We start from the raw sequence: 26,109 nt of genomic DNA, 5'->3' as shown, positions 1-26,109 counted from the left end.
TTAAAACGAACAGAGGATATACATTCATACATACATATATATATATATATATATATATATATATATATATATATATATATATATATATATATATATATATATATATATATATATCATGAAAAGAGAAATCACCAATGCAACAGCACAAACACAAAAAAAAGAAAAAAAAAAGAGAGAAACAGAAGGAGAAAAGGAAGACTGTTTTCCTAAATTAGTGATTAATATAGACCAGCACTTGAATGAGGCCTTAACCCTACTCATCCATACAATCACATAGGTCAAACAGCATAGCCATACACAATCAACCATAAAGAATAATCCATGGACAGGCAGTCATGTCGTCAATAAGTATAAGTCGTCATTTACCAAACAATAGAAAAAATAATATAGACAAATAATTCAGAGGCAACACCCAACACAAGGGCTCATCGTATCTCAATGAGACCATTAACGGGTGCAAAAAATGTGGCTAAGGAGCAATTGAAAGTGTTTGATTTACCAATTGCCTGCTAAAATATCTGAACAGAAAATTCATTGTTTAAAGCGAATGCGCAAGAATAAGCTGCAACTCTTGGAGCATTGTAGAAAGTACCTTTGATGAAGCTCCTGTTGGCCTTGTTCTTGGACATTCGTTCTAAAGGCATTAGTTGTTAAAAATTCAAAATTTAGTGCCAAAACGGTACATATATATTTTCCCTAGTGAATGCAGGTCAAAGGTTAAATCCATAATCATTTAAATATTTTTTCAACTCATTCAAAGCAACTCTCTTAGAATGTTTGACAGTGTGGGCAAAAAAGAACACTTCTATGAGGCCCTATATACACCATCCTCTTGAAACAGTCAGTTAGCCTATTTTGTTAATGGAAAAGGGTATTAAATCTTAAAATCTTTCTAAGAATGAACCCTCTTTCAATAATCAGTGACTACTGGCTTGACATAATTCTCTCTAGGAATAAATCAAGGAGGCACACTCGTGCCTCTTTAAAGAGGCGAACCACGACAATGTTAAGCGATCTTCGGTTCCAGTGGTCGCAGAGGGATGCATTTCGTAGCCCGAGCTCCAACTAAGAAACCTGCCAAATTTCATCCCCCTCCGACTTTTCCTTCATGGGGAAAATCTGGCCGAAAGTTTCGACCCCCAACCCCAGACCCCCTTTAACGTTGTCTGATCAGGCTGATTCACAATTTAAGGTCCCCTAAGACCCAAGAGCTTATCCGCGAAATTTCAGCTCGATCCGATAACTCCTTCCCTGTTTTCCAGAAACCACGCATAGCCACTTATTGTTCATGTTCTCCTTTTGTTTTTTTTCTGCCACGCCTACAGGTCACAGCCGACATCGAATCTGGGTGTACGAAGACTCATTCGACGCGGAATTCCCCATTGAAGGTAAAATTTTCTCTTGTAATAACATCACTTGTTTGAAAAATTCTTACACTAACAGCGGCTTGGCGCAGCGGAAGCGTGCTGTGCCCATAACCCAGAGGTCGGTGGATCGAAACCGCTAGCTGCTAACTTTTTAAAATTTGTAAAATTAGGTAATTTTGTCAGTTTGAATTTATTGATACAGAAAGGGAGAAAAAACATGGAAACATGTGATCAGAATTACATACTGGAATGTTCACAAGAATTTATACTGAAGCGGGGGTAAGGCTTGACGGAAGCAAGTTAAAAGAACCATTTAAATTGATTTCCTAATTGAAGCCGTTGGTGAAATTTTCTATTGTAATAACTTGTTTGATAACAAGCATAACAGCAGCTTGGCGCAGCGGAAGCGCGCTTGGCCCATAAACCGGAGGCGGGTGGGTAAAAACCACTAGCTGCTAAATTTTTAATTAAGCTACTAAACTATTAAAATTATCAAAATTAGATAATTTTGTTAGTTTGAATTTATTGATACAGAAAGCGAGAAAATAAACATGGAAAATTATTATTAAATTACATCCACCATGGATTGTAGAAAAACCTACAGAAATAATATGAAAAAAACTTCGTTTTCTTAAAGATTTAAAGAGGCTGCGTCCCAAAGTCGAACCTTAAAACGTACAGGAATTAGGAGAGGCAGTTGGGGGGCTGCCGCCCCCCAAACCACCTGCTTTTAAAGACTCTTTTGTACAGGTTTTTTGTTGTGGGGGGCTGCCACCCCCATAACCCCTCGCTCTTGGCTTCGGAAAGGCCCTCTTTTAAATAACAAAACAAAAAACCTGTACAAAAGAGTCTTTAAAAGCGGGGGGTTTGGAGGGCGGCAGCCCCCCAACTGCCTCTCCTAATTCCTGTACGTTTTAAGGTTCGACTTTGGGACGCAGCCTCTTTAACTCTTTAAGAAAACGAAGTTTTTTTTCATATTATTGATGTATTAGGATCAGGATGAAAAGCAGATTTTGGCGGTGCACACATCGGAATTTTGATAGAAAATTAATTTTAGGGACATAATCTTCACCTTTCTTGCACCGCCCATATTACAGGTACAGTCCGAAAATGTTCAGGGAAATAAGGAGTCACTGGGGACTAAATTCTGCCTTCCACCACAACTCCTCCTTCAATTACTCATCCTTCAATTTATCTGACAGCTCAGTAAAACAAGAATTCGAGCATAAGGATACACTTTTGAGGCTTCAGGAACTCTCTCCTCCAAGGAGCACCAATTGGGGAAGGAGAAGAAAGAGAAAGTTCTGCTCCTTACTCCTGATATTACCCTTCCCTACCCGATTTTTGTAGACTTTTTGTATTTTCATTGAAAAATATCTATTTTTGGTATTCTCATCTAAAAAACGAACTTCCCCCCTCCCTATGATTCTGAAAAATATGTGTTACTCCCTTTCCATGAATTGGTAACAATGCCCAAATAAAGAAAGATGCTCTGAGCTAACCGAATCAAAAAAAGAATAAAAAAAATACAAAACTAACAAACAAGCATATGCGGTCATCCATCGCGAGAAGAAAATATATAGAAATTTCCTATTTTTTTAAATGGACATTTCAAACCTTTATACTGGGTTTTATAATTTGACGGTGAGATTTTCATCAAGTTCAAGGCTCTCTTTGGCATCTTTTTCAGCATCTTTTTCAAATGTTGAATTTTGTTTCATGTTCGTAACTTTTGATGAGTAGTTTTAATCTTAGTGACCTTATATATTTAGAATATCTCTCTAAAATGTCTCTCTCTCTAATGATGTTCATATGTATTACCAAGAGAAAGAAAAAATTAATTGAATTTTCTTGTGACAAATTTACGGTTTAACGGTGGAATTTCCTTCAAAAATTTCAGTTTTGAAGAGAAGCATGCGTTTTACATGCAAACAAGTAGATTATTTTGCAGGGGAAAGTCACTTTTTTTCCAATTTCGAGCCTTTTAGTTTCAGTATTTCTGCCTAGCATTATTAGAGAAAACGATGGTCAATTGATTTTTCTATATTAGGAATATTGTTATGGAAAATAAATTCGACAAAATTAATTCATATAACTTAGATCAAAAGTTCTTCTAGTTAATGATTGTATCAAGGGGGGGGGAGATTTAAATAGAAGTTCCTCAGTGTGATAGTGGTTATGGTCTAGAATGTTAGATGAACATATGATTTAAAATTCTATATCCAGCGTCTTTTCCTTTCTTCTCAACTACTTCAATTAAGAATAAATACAGGTTATTTTAAAAGTATTTTACGATATTTCGTACCGAGTTCAGATTCCAGTCTTTTCTTTTTATTAATTTTACTACAAATAGAAACAAAGACTACCAGCAAAATGTGCAATGATAACTGAGTGCTTCAATACAATTTTAGTTCGCTGTCTGTCATACTCTTTTTGTGCGCTATGTATGCCATTTGTGTCAGCCCTAAAGCCATATCTCTCTTCTATATATTTTGATTTTTTTAAATATTTGCCCTATAATTTCTTGTATCTTCTGTTTAATTTTCTAGTTTATTGTGTGTTTTTCAAATCTGTCCCATTCAGGAACAAATACCTCGGTACGGGCCAAATGAATGAAAGATCATATAAATATCAGGAATCATGTTAAAATCAAATTATATGTAAAATGTAATTACCTTTTCCGGTCAGAAAATAAAAATTTTCGCGGTAAACATACTTAAGAAACTGACACGAGTTCTGCAGTTTTGGTCTTTGACAGCTCCCTGCTGAAATGAGCTGTCTGCAGTAGCAGTAGTTGATGTTGCCGCAAAATCTACTAGAAACTATATATATATATATATATATATATATATATATATATATATATATATATATATATATATATATATATATGTTAGAATAAACAATGCACAAAGTATAAAAGTCGTATATTTCCCTTTATTATAAATTATGCGTTGTATCCTTCAACATTGGCACACATAGAAATAAAAAAAGAAACCTCATTAACTGTAACTAAAAGTTTTCTAAGCTTTGGAAAATATTTAAATCACAGAAATTGTCCAAAACATATTCTAGCTGTATATATCATTGACTTTACATCATTCTGCTGGCGATCCTTTCGTCATATAAAATAAAAAAAGCACAAGTTTGTTCAAATGAAAGTAAGGAGCCATATCAAAAGTTGAAACAAACGGGAATTATTATGTACATGAGGAGATTATCCCCTTCTCAATACCCCGCTCTTTACGCTAAAGTTTTTTTTTAGAACTTTTAAAAAAGCTTAGTATTCTAATTAATTGGCTCTTGTGTTTAAGGAATCGTTCTTAAAGAATTGGAACAAAAAGTCAAACTTTAGTGTAAGGACCGGGGTATTCAGGAGGGGGCAACCGCCTCATATATGGAATAATTTCTATTCGTTTTAAGTTTTTTTGGTCCTTACTTTCAGTTGAAAAACCTTGTTTTTTTATTTCTGATTCTTTTTTCAAATAGCGCCAGGAAATCTGTCTCCCACTCTATGGGTAATTCCTTCCCCTCATGAAAAATCCCTCCATGGAAAGTTCATCCCACGTAAAATACCCCGACAATTTCCACCCAGACAATTTCATTCTAGCTGAAAATTCTCTTCTAAGCGCACTTTCACAGGAAAAAGACATTAATTTCTGATTGTTTTTTAAAATCATACTGGAAATACTCTCCTCCGGGGAGGAGTTTTCGACCCCTATACCTCGCCTCCTAGTGGAAAGTTGATCCCATAGAAAATTCCCCCCGGAGAATTTATCCCATGGAAAATCCTACCTACTGAAAGATACTCTAGACAATTCCAACAGGGTAAAGTTTAAATTTACATGATTACACTAAAGTTTACAATTTACAATATAGTTTACATTACATTAACCCTTTACAGGGTAAATTTTAAAATTCTTCTCAATATCTCCGCATGTAAAATTAAGTCGGCAAATAGAAAATAAGAAAAATAAAAATAATTTCTGGCGAATTCTCCCACTGTAAATTTCCCATGGAAAGTTCACACCCCCGAAACTTCCCTCTCAATGGAATTCTCTCCCCGTCGGATATCTCCCGAGGCAGAAAATTCATCCCCCTCCCCTGAAAAATGCCTGTATACTTCCCAATAATAAAAGCCATGCGTAAACAACTGCTTATTTTAATGACTTACAAACCTTTCCCCAGAGGCTGTGGGAGGTCTTTTTATTTTCAAAATACATAGTTGCTGGACTTTCCAACTATGCTGAACAAAATGGCTATCACGAAGTTTTGATTGAACTACTTTGTGGAAAAAAGAGGGTGGGAAGGGGCTAGATGCCCTCCAATCTTTTTGGTCACGTAAGAAGGGCACCAGAACTATTAGTTTCCGTTCGATTGTGCCCTTTCCCGACATCCTAGGACTTTTTGTTCGATCTGAAAACCCCTGGGGAAAACAAACAAAAAAAAAACACGAAAAAAAAACAACAAACAAACAAGTAAACAAACATCCAAGATCTTTCTTCTGGCGAAAAAATTACAAAAATCCACATTTTTGTAGGTTGGAGATTAAAATTCTACAATGGCGTGCTCGGATACATTGATGTGCTCGGATCATGGGCGTAGGGAGAGAGGGGGTCGGGGCATCTGCCCCCTAAGAACTTAAAATTTACACTTGATATTGACGAGAACGTTTTATATGTTGGAATTTTTCTGTTGGATGTTTTCTGGTAGATGGTTGAAGACAGGCACGTACGCAGGAATTTTTTTTGGGGGGGGCCAAAACCTTCGAAACAACAGATATAAAGTAGCACCTTTTTATTTAGTAACTAAGTAAATGCAAAAAGCACATATATCGGAAAATACAGATTAACTTTGATCTCTAGTATTGTAGCAGATGGGGGGAAGGAGACTGAAGCCTCAAAAGTACGTTTTAGGCTCCGGTTATGTTCATAGCGATTTAGAACCAGTGATTAATATATTATATCCCAATGAAAGGGAAATTTTAGGGTTAATAGTGCAATATGGGTACTGTGGGGGGTAGTTCTTCTATTGCGAAAACGTCGATTTTAATGAAAAATAATAGTTTCCAAAATTGATCCATTAAAAGCTGTACTTTATCCTGAAAAGGGGGGGGGGGATAAACGCCCTAATATCAAGGATAATTCTATTTTGCTGTGGAAAGCAAACTCTCTTAAAAAAAAAAAAATAATAACAGTACAATCGCTAATTACTTCAAAGAGGGTAAAAAGTTAGACAGAAAATGGGTTAATAATTGGACAGTGACTAGTGCATGCTGTAAAATCCCAAAAACAGGCTCCACACATGTATCTAGATTCTTAATAAATGTCCTACTTTTGCCAGAAATCCTAAGAAACCATGGGAAAATTAAACATTTCACAATTTTTTTGGGGGGGGGGCTTGGCCCAAAGGCTCCCCCCCCCCTTGCGTACGTGTCAGGTTGAAGAGGCTGGAAATAAACAGAAATTTCCAAATATCGTTCCCGATATCGATGTTTACATTTCGATATTTAATATTGATTTTTGGTCTGATATATAAATATATCAATTTTGATAGGTAATACCTCCCAACTTTAAACTTTTGAACTGAATTCTTAGAACAAAGATCTGTTATCTAACCGGAATGTGGTTTGTGTCAAATCACTTTTATGGTGTTTATGTTTTCTGGAAGTTTGAAGTAAAATAGTGGGTGTATTATATTATAGCATTAGAAGAATATAATAAGAGTATAGTAATTCAAGAAGATTAATGCTGAACCTAATTGATGATTTGTGATTTTTGGTGATTAGGCCTATTGATGAATAAGGATCTCAAAAAGTAAGATAGAATCTGCTGGCGATGTGAGGTTTTGTGAACTGCCAATATAACTTCAGCAGCCCCCCTCCATCACAGAATCGGCTGCCTCCTTATAGACAAGATGCTGCCTACTACCATTGTTCGAATCCTTGGCTTTTAGGGGGTGTTTTCCCCCTTTTCGAAAATCAGGCACATTTTCTCAGGCTCATAGCTTTTGACGACTTAATAGATCCCTATAGACATTTTTAGAATTTCGGTTACCATTGAGCCGATCCGCTCTTTAATTACAGTTCGCTGCCACGAACTGTTCGATTTGAAGATACAGGAAATAAAATTAGTTTGAAAGCAGTCACTGCCTACCTTTTCAAAAATGGTATTTGTATGCTTTATATTGCTGAAAAATTAAACATAAGACAAAATTGAAGTTAGCCCTTGAAAGTTCAAATTGCATGAATTAAATGGTTCAAGCCAATTATTTGTCAGTCTAGGTATTACATAAATTCGTTATATTTGCATGTTCGGAGGTCTTCAGTGTATGCTTAAAAGTGCAGTTTTTGTTGTTGTTGATTTATTTCAATGAGGAGTCTAGGCGTTAACATTAAGAAAGTTGCTTTATCTACTTTAGGTTTTGCCCTCTGGAGTGTCAAGTATTAAACTGAAATTCATCCAAGAAAACCTAATATAAAAGCATATATAATTTCTATTAAAAACTATCACGTACTTAAGAAGTGGCCTCGGATCTGTCAAAACGTGGCTTTAGTTTTTTTTTTTTTTTTTTTCTTATGGTATTCATCTTAGTCAAAATGAATTTAAAGAACAAGTAATGTCGATAATGGGTATTTCATTACTACTTAACTATAACTACTTAACTAACTTAACTACTTAACTACTTTGCATGATTTGTAACTATTTTGTGTGGGATGTTAAAAGTGTATCCTAGACCTAAAATCCTTACAAGAAAAATATCACGTTATCTTCTTCTTTTGCACATTTAAGGAATAAAAACAACAAAGATTGATTTAGAAACCAAAGTTTTTCATACAGAAGCTCTGAGCAAAGTTTAAACCTTAAAGCGAAAAAATATCACTGCTTAAACGATTACGCAAGATATATCTACAAAAATAACTCAAATAAACTGAATTGTGATATTTTATTTTTCAATTTTTATCAATTTCATGCTAGTTTCCGTAGAAATTTTAAAAACAGCGCTTTACTGAAAACTCAGCCGTTTTGAGTTTTTTTCTTAGAGGATTATAATTGCATACTAAATATTGTCAACATCATGGTTGCTGAAAAACTAGTGATAGACCTATAAGTTAATATTTGTTTGGAGCTGACTAGTTTTACAATTTTTCGCTTCTAAGAGGATACCTTTTTATTCTCCTTTCGATGGAGGTGTCAGAAACGGGCTACTTTTTAGAATTCTGCAGATATAGGAAAACACCACGAGTCAGTTTATATGAGATCTGATCTTTTTCAAATAGAAAAACTAGTCTCCTATGGTGTCAATAAAATCGTCGTCACTAGGAGTTTGGGGCTAGTTTATGCAACTCAACCCCGTTCAACTGAGTCTATTTAACTCAATCCTTGTTTAAGGCAACATACATTTAATTCAACCCTCGTTTAACTCGAATCCTGTTTAACCATACCGCATTTAACTCAATACCCATTGAGCTGAACCCTATCTAGTTGATCCCCATGCAATTAAACTCCATTGAACTCAATCCCATTTTGTAAAATTACTGTGTTTGACCACTTCAAAAGGAAACATGGTAATAAAATAAATATAGTACCATTAGATTGTTTATTTTATGCTCTTTCTAAATATTTTGGCCACTTTTCTGGCACCCCTCTTTCCCCCTGGTAGGGAAGAAAAGTCCCCCCTTAAAAAAACCCTCCTTCCTCCTGATGGGAATTGAGGGGGAAGAATATATTCCTGATTGGGAAATATCCTAGGGCTATATCTAGGATCATCAGGGGGAGGTTGCAAGAAAAGGGGCCATAATATTTGGAGACAGCATAAAATAAGAAAGCTAGTGGTACCACTTTTATTTTATTAGCATGTTTTCTTTAGACGTGGCCAACCACTGAAAAGTTATCTCCCATTCAACAGAATTAGATTTAACCTAGCCTTTTGCAGTTGTTGAATTGAACTGAAGATAAGTGGAATGGGGGTTGAGTTACATAGGGTTAACCAGGGATTGACTTGCATAGGAAGCTGAGTTAAATGATGGTTGAGTTAATGCGAGGATTAAGTTGGAGGAGGGCTGAGCTGCTGGGGGTTGAGTGAAGCAGAGATTGAGTTGAATGGGGCCTGTAAATGATTACATGACCTTTTTTAAGATGAGCAGGTTCATCAGCAAAATTTAGAAGACCTCTCTTGTTTCTGTTTTACATGTTCATATATTAAAATGTTGATGTTTGCTTTTCTCTTTTTTTTGTCTCAGCAGAATTGTGAGTGACACATACTTGATATTTTCCCTTTATTTGAGAAAATATATCTTGATTGAACCTCAAACACGATGATGAGGAGTATGCAGCTTCGCTTCTTTTGCAGAAACATCTTTTTATGTATATTTTTTCGTAGTTGCCCCCCCCCCTAATAATTTGGAAAAAATATTATATAGCCCAAACCCCTTGACTATCTGGATATGAACTCCTCTTGCCCCACCTCGAATAAAAATACTGGAGATTCGCTCCTGAACGAGGCCAAAACCCTCCTCAATCCCCCACTTTTAATGCTAAGTTTAGCTTGTATTTAAAGGAAAGCATATTATAGTACAACAATTATAGTCAATAAGTAATAACAAGTATCTATTTACCTACTTCCTTTAAATAATATTGAACAAAAGATTTACCATGTAACTGTAAAGCAAATAACCTAAAGGAGTGCATTTGTTTTTGGGGTATGTATTCCGCGTAAAGGTACAAACTGTTACAGGAATAAAAATGCAAGAATATAAGAATTAAAATCTATATTTGTCTATAGGCAAAATAGCGTCATGAGCTCTGTTTTAGCTTAAGATAACATTTTTAGAGCAAAAATCGACGGAAAATAGAAAACCGATCATTTAAAAATAGATCCCTCAATATCCTGTAATGACCATAGATCTATCAATAACTTGATTGTAAGTAGGACGTAACCAGGTTTACGGATTTCATATCTGTGAGGTGCAAGGATCACCACAGGAAGCCATCCTTCTCATCCTCATAACAATGACTTCTCAACTGATTTATGAGTAGCATGGTTCAGGAAAATATTTTCAGATCCACCCTGGCGCCCTCCAAGGGGCAATGTGGAATATTTCAATCTAATCATAAAATCCTCATGCCTTTCAAACAGGGGTGCTAAATTAACAACAATTCTTCAGACACAGCCGTGCATAAGACAGTATCGTTAAATTGATAGCCGAACCGACAAAGGTGCCGCTGTTGTGATTTATAGTACACATTACTGACCTCGCTACGGGAGTCTAAAATTCTATGCTGGTTATTGATGTTAGCCATATTACATCCAGGGAAATTACTATTCGAGGCCAGACATAAATTTGCCTCTCCAATCAAAGTAAAAGGATTTTGTCGTTTATTCAGTCTGCCCCAAGATGAATGATGATAAATCGCGGACAGAATGATTTATCGGGGCCAGTTTGGAGGTGGGCGATCGCTTACAGATCAATATTAGGTATCTACGACATAGATGGATGGAAATTGGATTAACATTTAATGAAAAAAAGAAGATTACGTCAGTAAACTGGGAGGAGATATCGTGTTAAATGCTCATTAAATAGCAAACACAGTCAGGCTATTAAAAGAAAAATGCTCGGAAATTTCGAATAAAGTTTATTTATAGTATGATAAATTCTAACAATTGTAAGGTATAATTAAGTTAAGGTATTTATTCAAGAATGTCTCAATTATCAAGGTTAAAACTAAAAATTGCTACGTGATTTTGAATTTGAACAGCAGATGCATTGGGCAAAAATATTTGAGTTCAGCATTAATATAGTTTCTACTGAAAACCACTTCAGGCAAAGTATTAAGGGATCCCTCCCCCCAATTTTTTTACCTGGAGTTTCTTTTCTAATTTTTTCTAACCTTTAATCCTCATAATTGATATTCTAATAGCGGGATGGAACATCCTCCCGACAGTGACGGAATATCTTCAGCTCCAAAAACAATCATGGTACCATACAAAATATACCTTAAGCGGGTGTTTCTCATTATACTGGTACATTGAGTAAACTTCTGATCTTTACAAGAGAGTATGTGTCAGTGTTTTATACTTTTTTATGATTAAATAAAAAACAAGTTCCTTCAACTGAGATTAAGGAGCAAATAAGAAGGTAAAACGAACATAAATTATTATGTATATGACGGGGATTGCCTCCTCCTCAACACCTCGCTCTTTACGCTAATTATTTTTAGTATTTTTGAAAAAAGCTTCTTATTGTTCCAATTAAAGTAGTATAGTGTTTCAGAAGTCGCTCTTAAGGAATTATTTAATATTTAAACTTTAAATAATAATTTAATAATTTGGAAATAATTTAAACTTTAGTGTAAAGAGCGAGGCGTTGAGGAGGAGGCAATCCTCTTCACATACGTAATAATTTCTGCTCGTTTTAAGTTTTAATGTTGCTCCTGACTTTCAGTTAAAAAAACTTGTTTTTTTAGTTAATATCTGATCGCTTCTTTAAATTATCCCAGGGAATATGGCCCCATTTCCAAGGAAAAATATCCTCCCCACGGATATATCTTCTAGACAAGTCAATCCCGGTGAAAATTCACCCAGGCAATTACCTTTTACAACTCCACGTGTAAAAGTGAGACGGAAAAGAGAAAGCAAGAAATATAAAAATAATTTTGTGTAAGAATTATGACAAATTCTCTCAGTGTATAATTTCCCCTTAAAATTCATTCCCTGGAAACTTCCCTCATCATGGAAAATTATTCCGCTGGAAAATACCACCAGCAGAAAATTTTCACTCCCACCCCAAAAATGTATGCATGCTTCTTAGTAACAAATACTATACGTAAACAATGGACACATATAGTAACTTAAAGGCCTTTTCACGGGGACTGTGGGGGGGTCATGATATCTCAAAAGCATAATTATTCAGGCTTTCAACTTTGCTGAACAAAATGGCTATCTCAAAACTTTGATCGGACGATTTTGAGAAAAAAGGGGCGTGGACGGGGGCCTAGTTGCAATCTAATTTTTTTTTGTCACTTGAAAAGAGCACTACAACTTTTAATTTTTACTCAAATGAGCCCTCTCCCAATATTCTAGGACTAATGGGTCGATACGATCACCTCTGGGAAAAAACAACTGAAAAACAAAAACACGCACCCGTGATCTCTCTTCTGGCAAAAAATATATAATTCCATATTTTTGCAGGGAGGAGCTTGAAAACTCTATAGTAGGGTTCTCTGAAACGTTGGATCTGATGGTGTGATTTTCATTAAGATTCTATGACTTTTTGTGGGGAGGGATTTCTCCCTTTTTTTGAAAATAAGGTAATTCTTCTCAGGCTCGAAACCTTTCAAACAGTTCGTGGTAACGAACTGTAGTAAGGAGCGACCCGGCTCAATAGTAACCAAAACTCTAAAAAATGGAATTTTGATACCAATAGCTATATCAAAAGAATCGAATTTTAATGCTGGTTTTAAATATATAAGTTTCATCAAGTTTAGTTTTACCCATCAAAAGTTACGAGCCTGAGAAAATTTGCGTTATTTTAGAAAATAGGGGGAAACACCCCCTAAAAGTCATAGAATCTTAACGAAAATCACACCATCAGATTCAGCGTATCAAAGAACCATATTGAAGAAGTTTCAAGCTCCTATCTGCAAAAATGTGGAATTTTGCATTTTTTGCCAGAAGGCAGATCACGGATGCGTGTTTATTTGTTTATTTGTCTTTTTTTTCTTTTTTTTCCCAGGGGTGATTGTATCGACCCAGTTGTCCTAAAATGTTGCAAGAGGGCTCATTCTAACGGAAATGAAAAGTTCTAGTGCCCTTTTTAAGTGACCAAAAAAATTGGAGGGCACCTAGGCCCCCTCCCACGCTAATTATTTTCCCAAAGTCAACGGATCAAAATTCTGAGATAGCCATTTTATTCAGCGTAGTCGAAAAACCTTATAACTATGTCTTTGGGGACGACTTACTCCCCCACAGTCCCCGTGGGAGGGGCAACAAGTTACAAACTTTGACCTGTGCTTACATACAGTAATGGTTATTGGGAAGTATACAGTCGTTTTCAGGAGGATTTTTTGGTTGGGGGGAGGGGTTGAGAAGAGGGGGATATGCTGGGGGAACTTTCCATCGAGAATTTGTCATGGGAGAAGAAAACTTCCATGAAGGGAGAGCACGATTTACTAGCATTATTTAAAAAAAAATTAAAAAATAAATGTGAAAAAGCTTTTTCAGCTGGAAGTAAGGAACAGCAATAAAACTTAAAACAAACAGAAATTATTACCCATATAAGGGGCTCACCTCCTTATGATACCTAGCTCTTTACGCTAAAGTATTTTTAGTAATTTCAACTATTTATTCTACGGCTTTTGTGATTCAGGGGTCATTCTTAATGAATTGGGATAAAATTTAAGCTTTAGTGTAAAGAGCGAGGTACTGACGATGGGGCGAATCCCCTCATATATGTAATAAAAACATGAGAATACAAAAGTTCTTTACGTAAGCTAATTTATAAGTTACGTAAATCTTTTACCAATAAAAAGATTCGTAAAAAATTAAAAGTTCTAGTTGCCTTTTTAATTAACCAAAAAATCGGAGGGCAACTAGGCTTCGCCCCCGCTCTTTTTTTCTCAAAATCATTCGATCAAAATTATGAGAAAGCCATTTAGCCCCCCAAAAAAATATGCAAATTTCGTTTTGATTATTCCTCTGCGGAGAGCCAAAATCAAAACATGCATTGATTCAAAAACGTTCAGAAATTAAATAAAAAAAAACGAGTTTTTTTTAACTGAAAGTAAGGAGCGACATTAAAACTTAAAACGCACAGAAATTACTTCGTATATGAAAGAGGTTGCTTCCTCATCAACGCCCCGCTCTTTACGCTAAAGTTTTTTACTGTTTTAAAAAGAAGAATTGAGAGAAAGAGTCAAACTTTAGCGTAAAGAGCGGGGCGTTGATGAGGAAGCAACCTCTTTCATATACGAAGTAATTTCTGTGCGTTTTAAGTTTTAATGTCGCTCCTAACTTTCAGTTAAAAAAACTCGTTTTTTTTATGTAATCATCAAAAAGACTAAACCTAGTAAAACTTATGTATTTGAAATCAGCATAGAAATTCGATCCTTTTTATGTATCTATTGGTATCAAAATACCGTTTTTTTAAGAGTTTCGGTTACTACTGAGCCGGGTTGCTCCTTACTTACAGTTCGCGACCACGAACTACTTGATTGTCGTCTGACAGGATCTGCTGCTAGTTTATCGACAATAGTAAATCTAAAGACATACAAAGTAGCTAATTTCTACGACAAATTGGCTATAGGTTCATATTATGTAGCACAAAACTAAACTAACGTGACAACCGACAATAAAAGAAGAAAAAAGATGAAATTTGGATCTATTACTTCTAGCAAAGATGGTATTTACCTGACAGAGTTATATCATCCAATTTCATAAATTATCGGTAGCATTTCTAGTTTGCCTCTCTTCTTCCTTCTCTTTGAAAGCGACATCAGAGCTTTTCAGACAGTTAGCAGCAACGAACCGTAAATGAGGAGCAACTCGTACTTATAGTAACTGACACTCTACATAAGGAGTTTTGATAACAATGCATATGTCAGAGAATCTACTTATTCGTGATGATTCTAAATATGCAAAATTTATTAAATTTGAACCTCTCTAACAAAATCTTGGAGCCTTAAAAAATTTGCCTGATTTTCTGTAATGGAGTAAAACACCCGAAAAAGGGGGAGTGCTTGTGATGAGGATAACGCCATCTGTTTCAGCATAGCAAGAATCCTACTGCAGGTTTTCAAGCTCCTACATGCAAAAATGCTAAATTGTGTACACTTTCAGAAAAGAAACACGGTCAGCGTGTTTATTTGTTTCTTCTTTATTTATTTTTCCTCGGATGTAATCAAATTAAAATTGTGTGGCCAGAAAATCTGGTGAAGGCTTATTTAGATGGAAATTAAACTTTCTAGGACCTTCTTTAAGTAGCAAAAAAGATTGTGCCACAGCAAAGCATCATTTTGAGGAAATGGAAAAAAAAAACGATCAATTAAAAATTTTTAGATGGCCAATACATTTAAAACAATCAAAAATAATTTATTGAGTGTATTCTTGTACAGTAATCGAGGAAATAATCCCACGCGCGGATATATCCATTCCGAAAGATCCATGCATTCTATACAAAATAAACGATTAATGCTGACATAATGTTTGCAGCAGTAGCAACAACCTAGCAAAGAGCGAACCATGGCCTATAGTGACCAAAAGTAAAAAATGCGACACTGATTCAGATTCAGGAATGTTTCACTGATTCACGAATGGTAACTATTATTTCAGTTCATCTTAAAAGTAAAAGTTTATTATGAAAAAAATTATGGTAATTTTGGAAAAGTCTGAAACTCCTTGGAACCGAAGTCAGATAAAAATGAAAAGGGAACCATTGGAATCAGCATGGTTGAAAACCTTGAATTGAGGAGTTTGCCTTGAACAGAAAGGAAAATCACTATTCTGCATGGGTTGCGTTGATGTCTCCTTTTTCAGGGTTAGCGGCCTATCAAAGCATCATAGAGAGATGTTTATTGGTTTAGTTAATAGGTATTTCTTATATCTATGTGTTTTTTTTTTTATAAATTCCGCCATCTGAAAGTGATATAGGGCACTAAAAATGTTTTTTCTGCCATTTCTCGAGGGGTGGGGCTAACGGGCTACCAGAATATCGTAGACAGATGTTTAATAGCTCATGTAAAAGCTATTGTTAATATCTACATTTCTCTTATAAGATCCAATATCTGTATGTGCCAAATAGCAATAAAAACGGCACCTTTGGTGCCATGACTCAAATTGAAAATCTAGGGCCTTTGGGCTACTAGAACTTCTTAAAGAGATTTTAATGCCTTATTTGAAAGCCTATGCTTATATGTAGGTGCATTTTATTAATTCTACCATCCATAAATGCCATATAGTACTACAAACGGGACTTTTGTTGCCACTTCTTAAGTGGAAAAGCTCGGAAGTATAAAACGGCACCATTGTAATAATTATGGTCCAAAACTCTTAACTGAAGTTTCGCAAGATTCCTTCCTGTACACCCTCACCTCCTCGTCCCCTTAGTAAGCTCAATAAATCGTCTGCTCACCAACAAATTGCTACAACATTAGCAGGGCTCACGGGTTACCAGAACACCATAGACAGATGTTTAATGGATGACCCATATAGAAATTAAAATTGCTAGTGCCCTTTTTAAGTGACCAAAAAGATTGGAGGGCAGCTAGTCCCCTTCCTTCTGCCATCTCTTCCCACAAAGTCGTCCAACCAAAATTTTGATGTAGCCACTTCGTTCGACATAGTTCAAAGGTCCAAAAGAACTTTCCAATAGCCAATAAAAAGAATGTGGGCATATGTGTATCGGGCGTATTGACATCATGTGTATCGGTATTGGGCGTATTAGTATCAGGTGCTTCTTTTTAATTGTGGTTTTGTGCCTTCTGTATGATCTTTTATTAAAAACGGATAAAGATTAATATAAAACAAAAAATAATTTTTTCTGAGGGAAGTAAAGAGCGAAGTTGAAACTTAAAACGAAAAAAAAAATTACTTCACAGCCTATCTAACATGTATCGATAAAACTACTGCATATAAACGAACTGGAGATATTTTCCTATGTTTGTAGAATTATAGAAAGCTAACGCTTTACTGAAAACACAAAAGCCAAGTATAAAAAAACAAGAATATTGACTTAGGTGGCAAAAGTGAGTATGCTGCCTCTCAACAACAGACTAATCTATAATGCTTTCCATAGTCTTAAACGAACTGTGATATCAGTAACTTTCAGTATACAATTAAAATTATCTTAAAAACTTGAACATAAAAACAATATTATTTTAATAAGTATAAAGTCATTAATCATTATACCAAAAAATAGATTTATTTATCAGGTAACATATTGGTCTCAACTAGTATTACTCAAAATAAGAACAAATAAACAGTGACATGAACTGGAAATCCGGTTATTTCTCTCTATACAACAGAGAATTTAGAGGTATGATACAAACTCTAAAACGACTCTGTAGTCCTACTACTATCAGGATTGCTTTACTTCAAACTTGTCTACAAAATAATAATGAAGTGTCCTTTTCAGATCCGAAACTGCTACTACTACTACTACTAATAACTCACTGCAGCACAAAGCCGCCTTAGGCCAACACAGCTACGCACGCTCCTCCTCCAACCTAATCTATTTAAAGCCTCCCTCTTTAAACCCTCCCAGGAAGTTCCCATTTCCTTTAAATCTTTATTTATGACATCCTCCCAACCCAAACAAGGACGACCTGCTTTCCGTGTAGCCCCAGACGGTTGTCCAAAAAGGACAATCTTCGGTAATCTGTCATCCTTCATCCGTAGAGCGTGGCCTAGCCATCTCAACCTTTCTTTCATTATAGCCCCAGAAAGCGGGATTGAACCACACTTTTCGTACAAACTACTGTTTGAAATACGGTCAATCAGCCGGGTACCCAGAACAATCCGTAGGCAATTTCTCTGGAAAACATATAGTAAATTTTCATCTGCTTTTCGGAGTGCCCATGCTTCAGAGCCATATTTGACCACTGTCATCACTGTAGCTTCCAATATTCTAATCTTGGTTTGTAGACTTATCTTTCTATTCTTCCAAACTTTTTTTAACTGTGAAAAAACACCCTGAGCCTTAGCTATTCTACTTTTAACATCTTCACCGCTCCCACTATCTTTACTAATAATACTATCAAGGTAACTGAAGCTCCCAATCTGATCAATCTTTTCGTTACCTAATGTCACCTGTTCATCTTCACTTATTCCTAGCCATAGTGACTTAGTCTTCTTAACATTAATTTTCAAGCCTATTTTAGCACCCTGAACTCGTAAAACCTCTAAAAATTCATTCATTTTGCTCACACTTTCATCTAATATGCTTAAATCATCAGCATAATCTAAGTCCAGGAGCGTTCTTCCTCCCCATTTGATTCCATGGTCTCCAATTGCCTTTCCTGTGCTCCTTAAGACGAAGTCCATCAAAATGATCCATATAAAGGGGGATAGAACACAACCCTGCTTAACTCCTGATTTAATACAAAACCAGTTGCTAACCTCATTTCCTACCTTAACCGCAGCAGTATTATTCTCGTACATAGCGCAAATCACATTAATGTATTTTTCTGGTATACCATATAACGATAAGACCTTTGTTAACGCTCTTCTATCAACAGAATCGAAAGCTTGCTCATAATCGATAAAACTGAGGACCAAAGGTGTTTGACAACGAAGGGACTTCTCAATTATTAACCTAAGAGTGAAAACATGGTCAACACATCCTCTACCTTTTCTAAAACCGCATTGTTCTTCCCTTAAAACTTTGTCTACAGCATGTCTCAGTCTAAAAAGTATCATATTACTCAGTAATTTGCTACATACAGAGACCAGACTAATGCCTCGATAATTACGACACTCACTCTTGTCACCTTTCTTATACAGTGGTTTAATTAAGGTTTTCCTAAAATCATTGGGTACTTCCCCTTTTTCAAAAATCATGTTCATAATCTTCAGTAGCTTATTCCTAACCTCAGAGCCACCATATTTAAGAAACTCATTAATCATACTATCAGCACTTTGAGCCTTATTATTTTTTAATCCTTTTAGTACTGTCGCTAATTCTTCGTCACTAAACAAATCTTCCTTCACATCCAAGGTATCACAAACTTTTTACAGTCAATCATTGTACTGAGCTAATTGTACAGAAGTGATGCCAAATTAAACGAAAAAAAATTAAGCAACAATCCTAAAATACTTTATTTTTATAATGTTAAAAGTGTCCTTAAACAGTTTGCTTTTACTTTACCAAAACTTCTCTATACTTTTGAGTTTTCAGTAAAGTGCTAGTTTTGCATAATCCTACAAATAATGGAAAATACTACCAGTTGGCTTATTTGGACTAATTTTATTGATATGTGTTAGAAATTATTACTTCGCAGCCTACCTAATCTATATCGATAAAACCAGTACAAATAAACCAGCTGGTGATATTTTCCTATGTTTGTATGATTATAGAAAACTAGTACTTTACTGAAAACAAAAAAGCCAAGTAAAAAAAGAGCATTGATTCAGGAATCAAAAGTGAGTACGTAGCTTCACAGCAACAAATTAATCTACGTGGAGGGACGGACTGGCTGCCCTCTTATCACTTTTGACAATTAAAAAGGACACTAGAACTTTCAATTTCCAATGGAAAAATTCTCGGATGATCTCGGAAATTCCGAGAAAATTCTCGGATGAGTCCTTTTGAAGTTGATACGACCACCATTTTCTCTAAGAACCTTATATACCACCGAGACATAGCTTACAAACCTTGCCTTGAGGGCTATGGGTGGGTTGTCATCCTCAAAGACATAATTTTCAGACCTTTTAACTGTGTATAACAAAATGCCTGTCTCAAAATTTTGATGGAATATATTTGGGTAAATGATTGGCGTTGGGGGGGAATCGTTGCCCCCCAATACCTTTGGACATTAAAAATGGCTCTAGCCCTTTCAATTTCTAATCGAATGAGCTACTTTAGAAGATTCTACGACAACTCCTTCTATACGAAGTGCCTGGTCTAAACAAACCAAAAAAAAAACAACAATAACAAAAAACATTGTGTCCACATCGCTCTTCACTTAGGCAGTGGTATTGCGCTGCCTATGGTAAGAACTAAGCGTAATTAACAAAATGATAATGACCTACATAACAAGAGCTAAGAGCTCATACGACACTTGTGACCTGGCCAGAAGAGCCAAGAGCCAAGAGCTCATATGGCATGAGCTCTAGCAAAATTCTAAGAATCAATAGACTGATTTAAAAGGAAAATCAGAGGCTTAATGCCGGTCAGGATTTAAAATAAGAGCTTTGAGACATGAGATCTCGACCAGATCCGGTGCCATTGGGGGGAGTTGGAGGGGAACTGAAATTCTTGAAAAACGTGAAAATTGAGGTATCTTTATCTTACGAATGGGTAATCGGATCTTAATGAAATTAATACAGAAGGATCTTATGTCTCAGATGCTCCATTTTCAATTCGAATCGGATCCGGGTACATAGGGTTTTTGGAGGGGGGAATAGAAATCTTGGAAACCGGAGATCTTGGAAAACGCTTAGAGTGGAGAGATCGAAATGAAACTTGATGGGAAGAATAAACATAAGCTATAGATACGTGATTGACATAATTGGAACGGATCTGTTTTCTTTGGGGGAGCTGGGAGGTTTTAATTTGGATAAATTAGAAAAATTGAGGTATTTTTAACTTAAGAACGGGTGACCGGATCTTAATGAAATTTGATGTTTAGAAGGAACTCTTGTCTCGAAGCTCTTATTTCAAATCCTGACCATATCTGTTGGCATTAGAGAAAGTTATCTGTTGACAACGGGTGACCGGAAGCCTCAGATTTTCCTTTTAAATCTATCTATTGATTCTTTGAATTTTGCTAGAGCTCATACCATATGAGCTCTTGGCTCTTCCGGGCTCGTCACAAGTGCCATATGAGCTCTTTGCTCTTGTTCTTTTTTTGCTCGACAGTTTCGTATAAACTGAAGTGGAATGTAAACAGAAATCGTAACAAGGATGACCTCTCTTCGGTTACACCACTGTCGCAATAACTAAAAAAAGTATGTCGTTAGAGACCCAAAATCTCATAAGCGTTTTGACAACGGCACGCGCAATGTGAGCCTCTACCTAATCTTACGGCCTTCGGTTTCGCACAGAATACGACACTTGCCGAAGGTTTCACCCACCAAGAACGCTGTTTCTGGTCATATTGCTCTTTCTGCCTCACGCACCAATTTTGGCAACACTCCTAATTTGTATTTATTGCAATATTAAAAAGATCCAACATATTCTAATATACTCGTAATTTCTATTAGTTCATGAAGGGCATATTTGAGTTTGAAAATTAAGTGGAGGAATAGCAGCAACAAAATAACAATAATAATTGTAATAAATCCAAGCTTTTATTAAAGACAAATTACAATTTGGATAATACATTTGTTTGAATGTAATATCTATGACAGACATTGTACCTTTTCATAATATTTATGTAGACGTATTCATGACAATATTCTGGATTCTTGGGTATGTTATTCACAGTCATGGCGAAGGTGAAAACTTTAAAACGAGTTTTTACTCTCTTTCAAACACTTAAATAACTAATAATATAATGACATAAAAACAATATAACCGGTCCTAAAAATTTACATTCTGAAATACGAAGAGCAAACACAACCAAGCCTGTGTGCAACTGATGGATCAATTGTATACTTCTTACTTTCAGTCAGTGAGATATTTCAAAACCAGAATATAATAGTCATAGATTAAAATCTTACCCCTTTAAAGGGTACCTATTAAATAATGTTGACAGGATGAGAGCCATCTCACTTATTAGCGGGGCCATTAATTATAAAACATATCTTCTTCTTTTTAGATCAAATAGAAGATTAATCTTTCCCGCTAGCAAGTTTGAACTTTTCGATTATCTACTTTGTTATCATCAATCTACTTGCTTCTGACAGCCCTGACGTGACTGTATAGTCCCTTGGTATTGTCGGATCAAAAAGCAGTGAAGATATTATTTGACCATAGCATCATCATTCATCTCTCCTGTCTAGCTTATAGACGCACCTACTGTGATTGATGAACAAGAGAAGGAAAGAAAGTGGCAAAGAGCAATGCTTGTGGTAGAAAAGTGTTGACAGTGCGAAGATTAAGTAAAATCAAAAGCCCTCTGACTGCTTTCAATCCTGACATATTTCAGGAAGGAAGGCTTAGTTATTGATTACGTCACATTAGTCCTTTGAGTGTATATTAAGCAGTTCTCGTAAGATAATGATAACTGTTACAATATAATGATTTACGGTTAAAACTAAGTCTTGATAAGTTATTTTCAAGTTTCTACCTCCATCAGCTCCTTTTCAGAGACAATGACAAATTGGGAGGTTGAAAGATTTAGAAGGCAAGACAACGCTCAGGGAAGGTTTTAGAGCCCCAATCCAGTCATGAGTATTGCAAGTTCCCATCCTTTGTATTTGTAAGTTCTTACCCCTTTCTAATTTACAAGAATTCAAAGATTAAAACATAAAGAAATCTTTCATCTTAATCCTTGAAGCTTTCCCTAGAGCCAAATAGCTTATTTTGCTTTTCAAAAACAGGGTTACAGGCCCTGGAGGCAATTAAACTGGACTTGCGTCACATAATCTTCCAAACCTTCGCTGCTTCTATTCTAGGCTTTTTTAGACAGTTAATTCTTACTTGTGCAGTAGCATTGTTAGTAAGAAAGTTTGATGCACAGAAGTTGTAAAAACTAGAATAGTCAAAGGAACAGGGCCGTACCCAGGGTTTTCGTTTGGGAGGGGCTTACAATAAAAATTCTTCCCTTGGATTTAGTCTAACGGTCAACCATTGAGACCTTCGGTCCACTCCTTGCGAACGAGGATGCGTCCACTATGCATACTTTTATATTTTAAAATGGCATTTATTTATTTATTTCTTTTTTCATTACAGTTTTGTCAAGTAAACTAGCTGCCTAAACAACGAAATCTTAACGATGATTTTTCTTCCCTGCAAAAACTTTTATGACTATTTCGTGGGAGACATCAATGTCTCTATAGATTTCTTAGCCAGGTTTATTACATTCTAAGTGTAAAGAAGCTTTTTTCCGGAGTAGCAGTACTGACAGGTAACGTTGCAAGGACAGTCAATAGAAGATAAATATTTGGAAAAAAGGTGGAGGTGCATTCTTGAAGAGAAAATACAGCACAAGAAGGCTTTTCAGTGATAAGGAGTTTTTCACATTTGCTGCGCCAAAGCTCAATTTATTGCTTGAAGCAGTCTAGTTAGGGAAGAATATCACCTTATGACTCAAGCAAAGACTCCAACTTCATGGTTTTGGGATCAACTGATGCAATCTTCGAAGGGACAAGGATGATGATATGCGACAACGGGTTCTGGTGGAATTCAAGCATTACTTCAGTTCCGATATGAAGTGGCCTAGAAAAGGAATAAACAGTGAGGCTCTATAATGAGTGAAAAGATCAGGATCGTCAAGAAAAGATTTTCTTCTACCTTTTTTTATAGGGTAAGTCCTAAAGTAGTTGCAAAAAACTGAGCTTTGCCAAAAAGAGGAGTGAATGGAGCGACAGAATCTTGTCGCACAGTCATTGTTCTAGAAAGAACAGTATCTACGATTGGCAGCCAAGTCGCAGTCAACTGACTGAAGAATCTTGCATAAAGGTAGCGTCTGGCAGAAAAGTTCCTTTACGACACGAACACACAGAACGAACTGTGACTGGTTTATGATGTCCAGCATTTGCGACGCTTTCGCAGACATTTCCGCGTTGGTGTCCTCCTCAAGAGCTTCGAAAGAACGCAGAATTGGCTGGTAGAGCTCAAGAAAACACATAACTGAATAATTGCGCTTGGGACAAACAAAGTCCGGTCAGGTTTTGTTTTCGCAAATCCGGCAAGAGGTCGTTGATCTTTTGCTTTCAGATTTTGGGTTCTGAGTGGAAGCACTGTAGAAATTGTAAATTCGCGATAGGGTTCCAAACAAATGCTTAAAAGCTGGAAAAGAGCAGAAAGATGAAATGACAAGGTTGAGACTATGCACGCTAAAGTGAACGTAAAGTGCCTTTGAATACTGTTGGCGTATAACGGCCTGTACATTCCTTAGATGGCCGATTATTGCTGCCGTGCCATCATACCGCTGACCAACCATCTTGTTTAGGTCAAGCCCAAGGCTTTCCACAAAATGCAGAATTGCCGAAGCAAGACCTTGTCCAGATAGATCTATAACTGGGACAAAACCAAAAATCCTTGTGAAAATTTCCAGCAGAGATGTAGCGGACGCAAACACATAGCTGATCCATATTGGGAATGTCTGGCGCTTCGTCAGCAAGCACCAACAAGCAAAGACTTGCGTTTACTTTACAACAATGGACTGTTGAAGAATTTCTCCACAAGCGGCAATCAGACCATTCTTAACCATTGGTGAAACTTACGTGGTGTTTGCTGCTACAGAAAGAAGATGTTTCACCCGACTTTTGTCGCCAACCCTTGCCCTTAGACGCAAAAAAGCTCGGATATTGCCATCATTTTGAGATGGTTCTGGATCCATAAATGGGACCGGAGACATCCGTACCCCAAAGGGCCGTTGCCCTCCACAAAATATTACAGTTTCAACAATCGGTCTCAGTTTCTGACGATTTTCCTGAACCTGTGCTTCCCTTGCTGTGTCTATCTCGTTGATGATATTACCCTGCCTTTTCTCCGCAACAGAAATGAAGTTGTTTGCGGTTAAAGTATATTTTTTCTGAAACAGTACTTGTTGGTGACTTGTGTAGCATTCAAATGCATTCTTCCAGTTCTTGAAGGGTTAGCTGACAAGGTTAAATAATTGCAGGTGGCTTTGCCATCAGTTTCGGACAAAAAAAAAAGAATCGACAAAAAGCACCATCCTCAGATGGTGAATAGGACAACCAGCTGAAACAAATCAGTCAACCCAACTGAAACTTCAACTTTCGTTTCCCAGATATTAGAAAAGTATATGCAATATCTGGAGTCCAAGGACTCTTTAGCCGACGAAGTTTGGACGCTGTGTCGATTGACGACGATTTGTAGACAAACTGTCCGATGTCGGTTGGAACCAAATAAGATCGGCTAATAGCTTACTGCAAAGTGACTGTATCGATCGGATTGGAATGTAGATGAAGTTAGCGTCCTCGAGCTTAACCTGAGAAACAGCTTCGTTGTTATTCAAGCCCGCAGGAGTAGATGAACAATCCTCAGACTACCCGCCAATGTCACTATTATAAATAACTAACCTTATTCGCTTGGGTGCAAAAAGCCATGTTATATCACATTTTATTTTCATTTTTCGAATCACTCTTCACTTAACAAAGTCGGAAACTAAACTGACAAAACAAACTGTCTCGTTACCCCCCACGTTTGACCCACTGACTGCAAAAGATTAGTGATTATCAAAGTTTTGTTTGCAAAAATTTGTTTATATGTATCTTTGTTACTTTCGTATTATTCGCACAATTTTTTTTTTGGGGGGGGGGTCAAACTGGGTAGCCCCCTCTCCTCTGGGTACATCCTTGCGAAGGACTAATAGTCATAATCAGAGAACGGTTATGTAAACTTATTGTGCTCTATCGTCTCATCCAGGAGCGCAGATTGGACAAAATCTCTCACAGACTGACCTCGATTATGCGGATGATGTTGGCCTCCTGTCAGACCCTGTAGAAGCCCAAAACATGCTTGACAGCGTTGTGGCCTGGGCAGACCTGATCGGCTTGAAAGTCAGCACAGAGAAAACGAAATTCACAGCTATTAACCACGACACAGCACCGTTCTCACTAACTGTCTACCAAGTTCAGCAGGAAAAAGTCAACCGTTTCACATACCTAGGCTCCCAGCTTTGTACTGACGGATCTTCCGACGCTGATATCCAACAGAGAATACAGAAAGCGCAGACAGTCTTTGCCTCCCTTCGGAAACCCTTGTGGAATCGCCGCGAAATCAGTGTCCGACCGAAAGTTCGAATTTACATGGCACTAGTCCGCACCGTTCTCCTTTACGGATGCAAAACATGGTCGGTAAAACCACAGCATGAGAATACACTTAAGGTGTTTGAGCATACTTGTCTACGAAGAATTCTCAGAGTACAGCTACGTGACCGTATCTCCAACGCGA

The 26,109-nt window shown here is 36.5% G+C and overlaps 1 long non-coding RNA gene across 1 annotated transcript in view; it reads left to right on the top strand.

The window, feature by feature from the left end:
- Positions 1-26,109, top strand: part of LOC136031938 (uncharacterized) — a 71,719-nt gene that overhangs the window by 25,742 nt on the left and 19,868 nt on the right. Inside the window, exon 2 of the long non-coding RNA XR_010618618.1 lies at positions 21,842-22,444. This is a non-coding gene — a long non-coding RNA (uncharacterized LOC136031938). The remainder of the gene's footprint in view (positions 1-21,841; positions 22,445-26,109) is intronic.

This window comes from Artemia franciscana, chromosome 10, assembly GCF_032884065.1.
Source record: "Artemia franciscana chromosome 10, ASM3288406v1, whole genome shotgun sequence".
NCBI classification, from domain to species: Eukaryota; Metazoa; Arthropoda; class Branchiopoda; order Anostraca; family Artemiidae; genus Artemia; species Artemia franciscana.
Note: the sequence above shows the minus strand (reverse complement) of the source record. Positions and strands in the feature narration are given on the sequence as shown.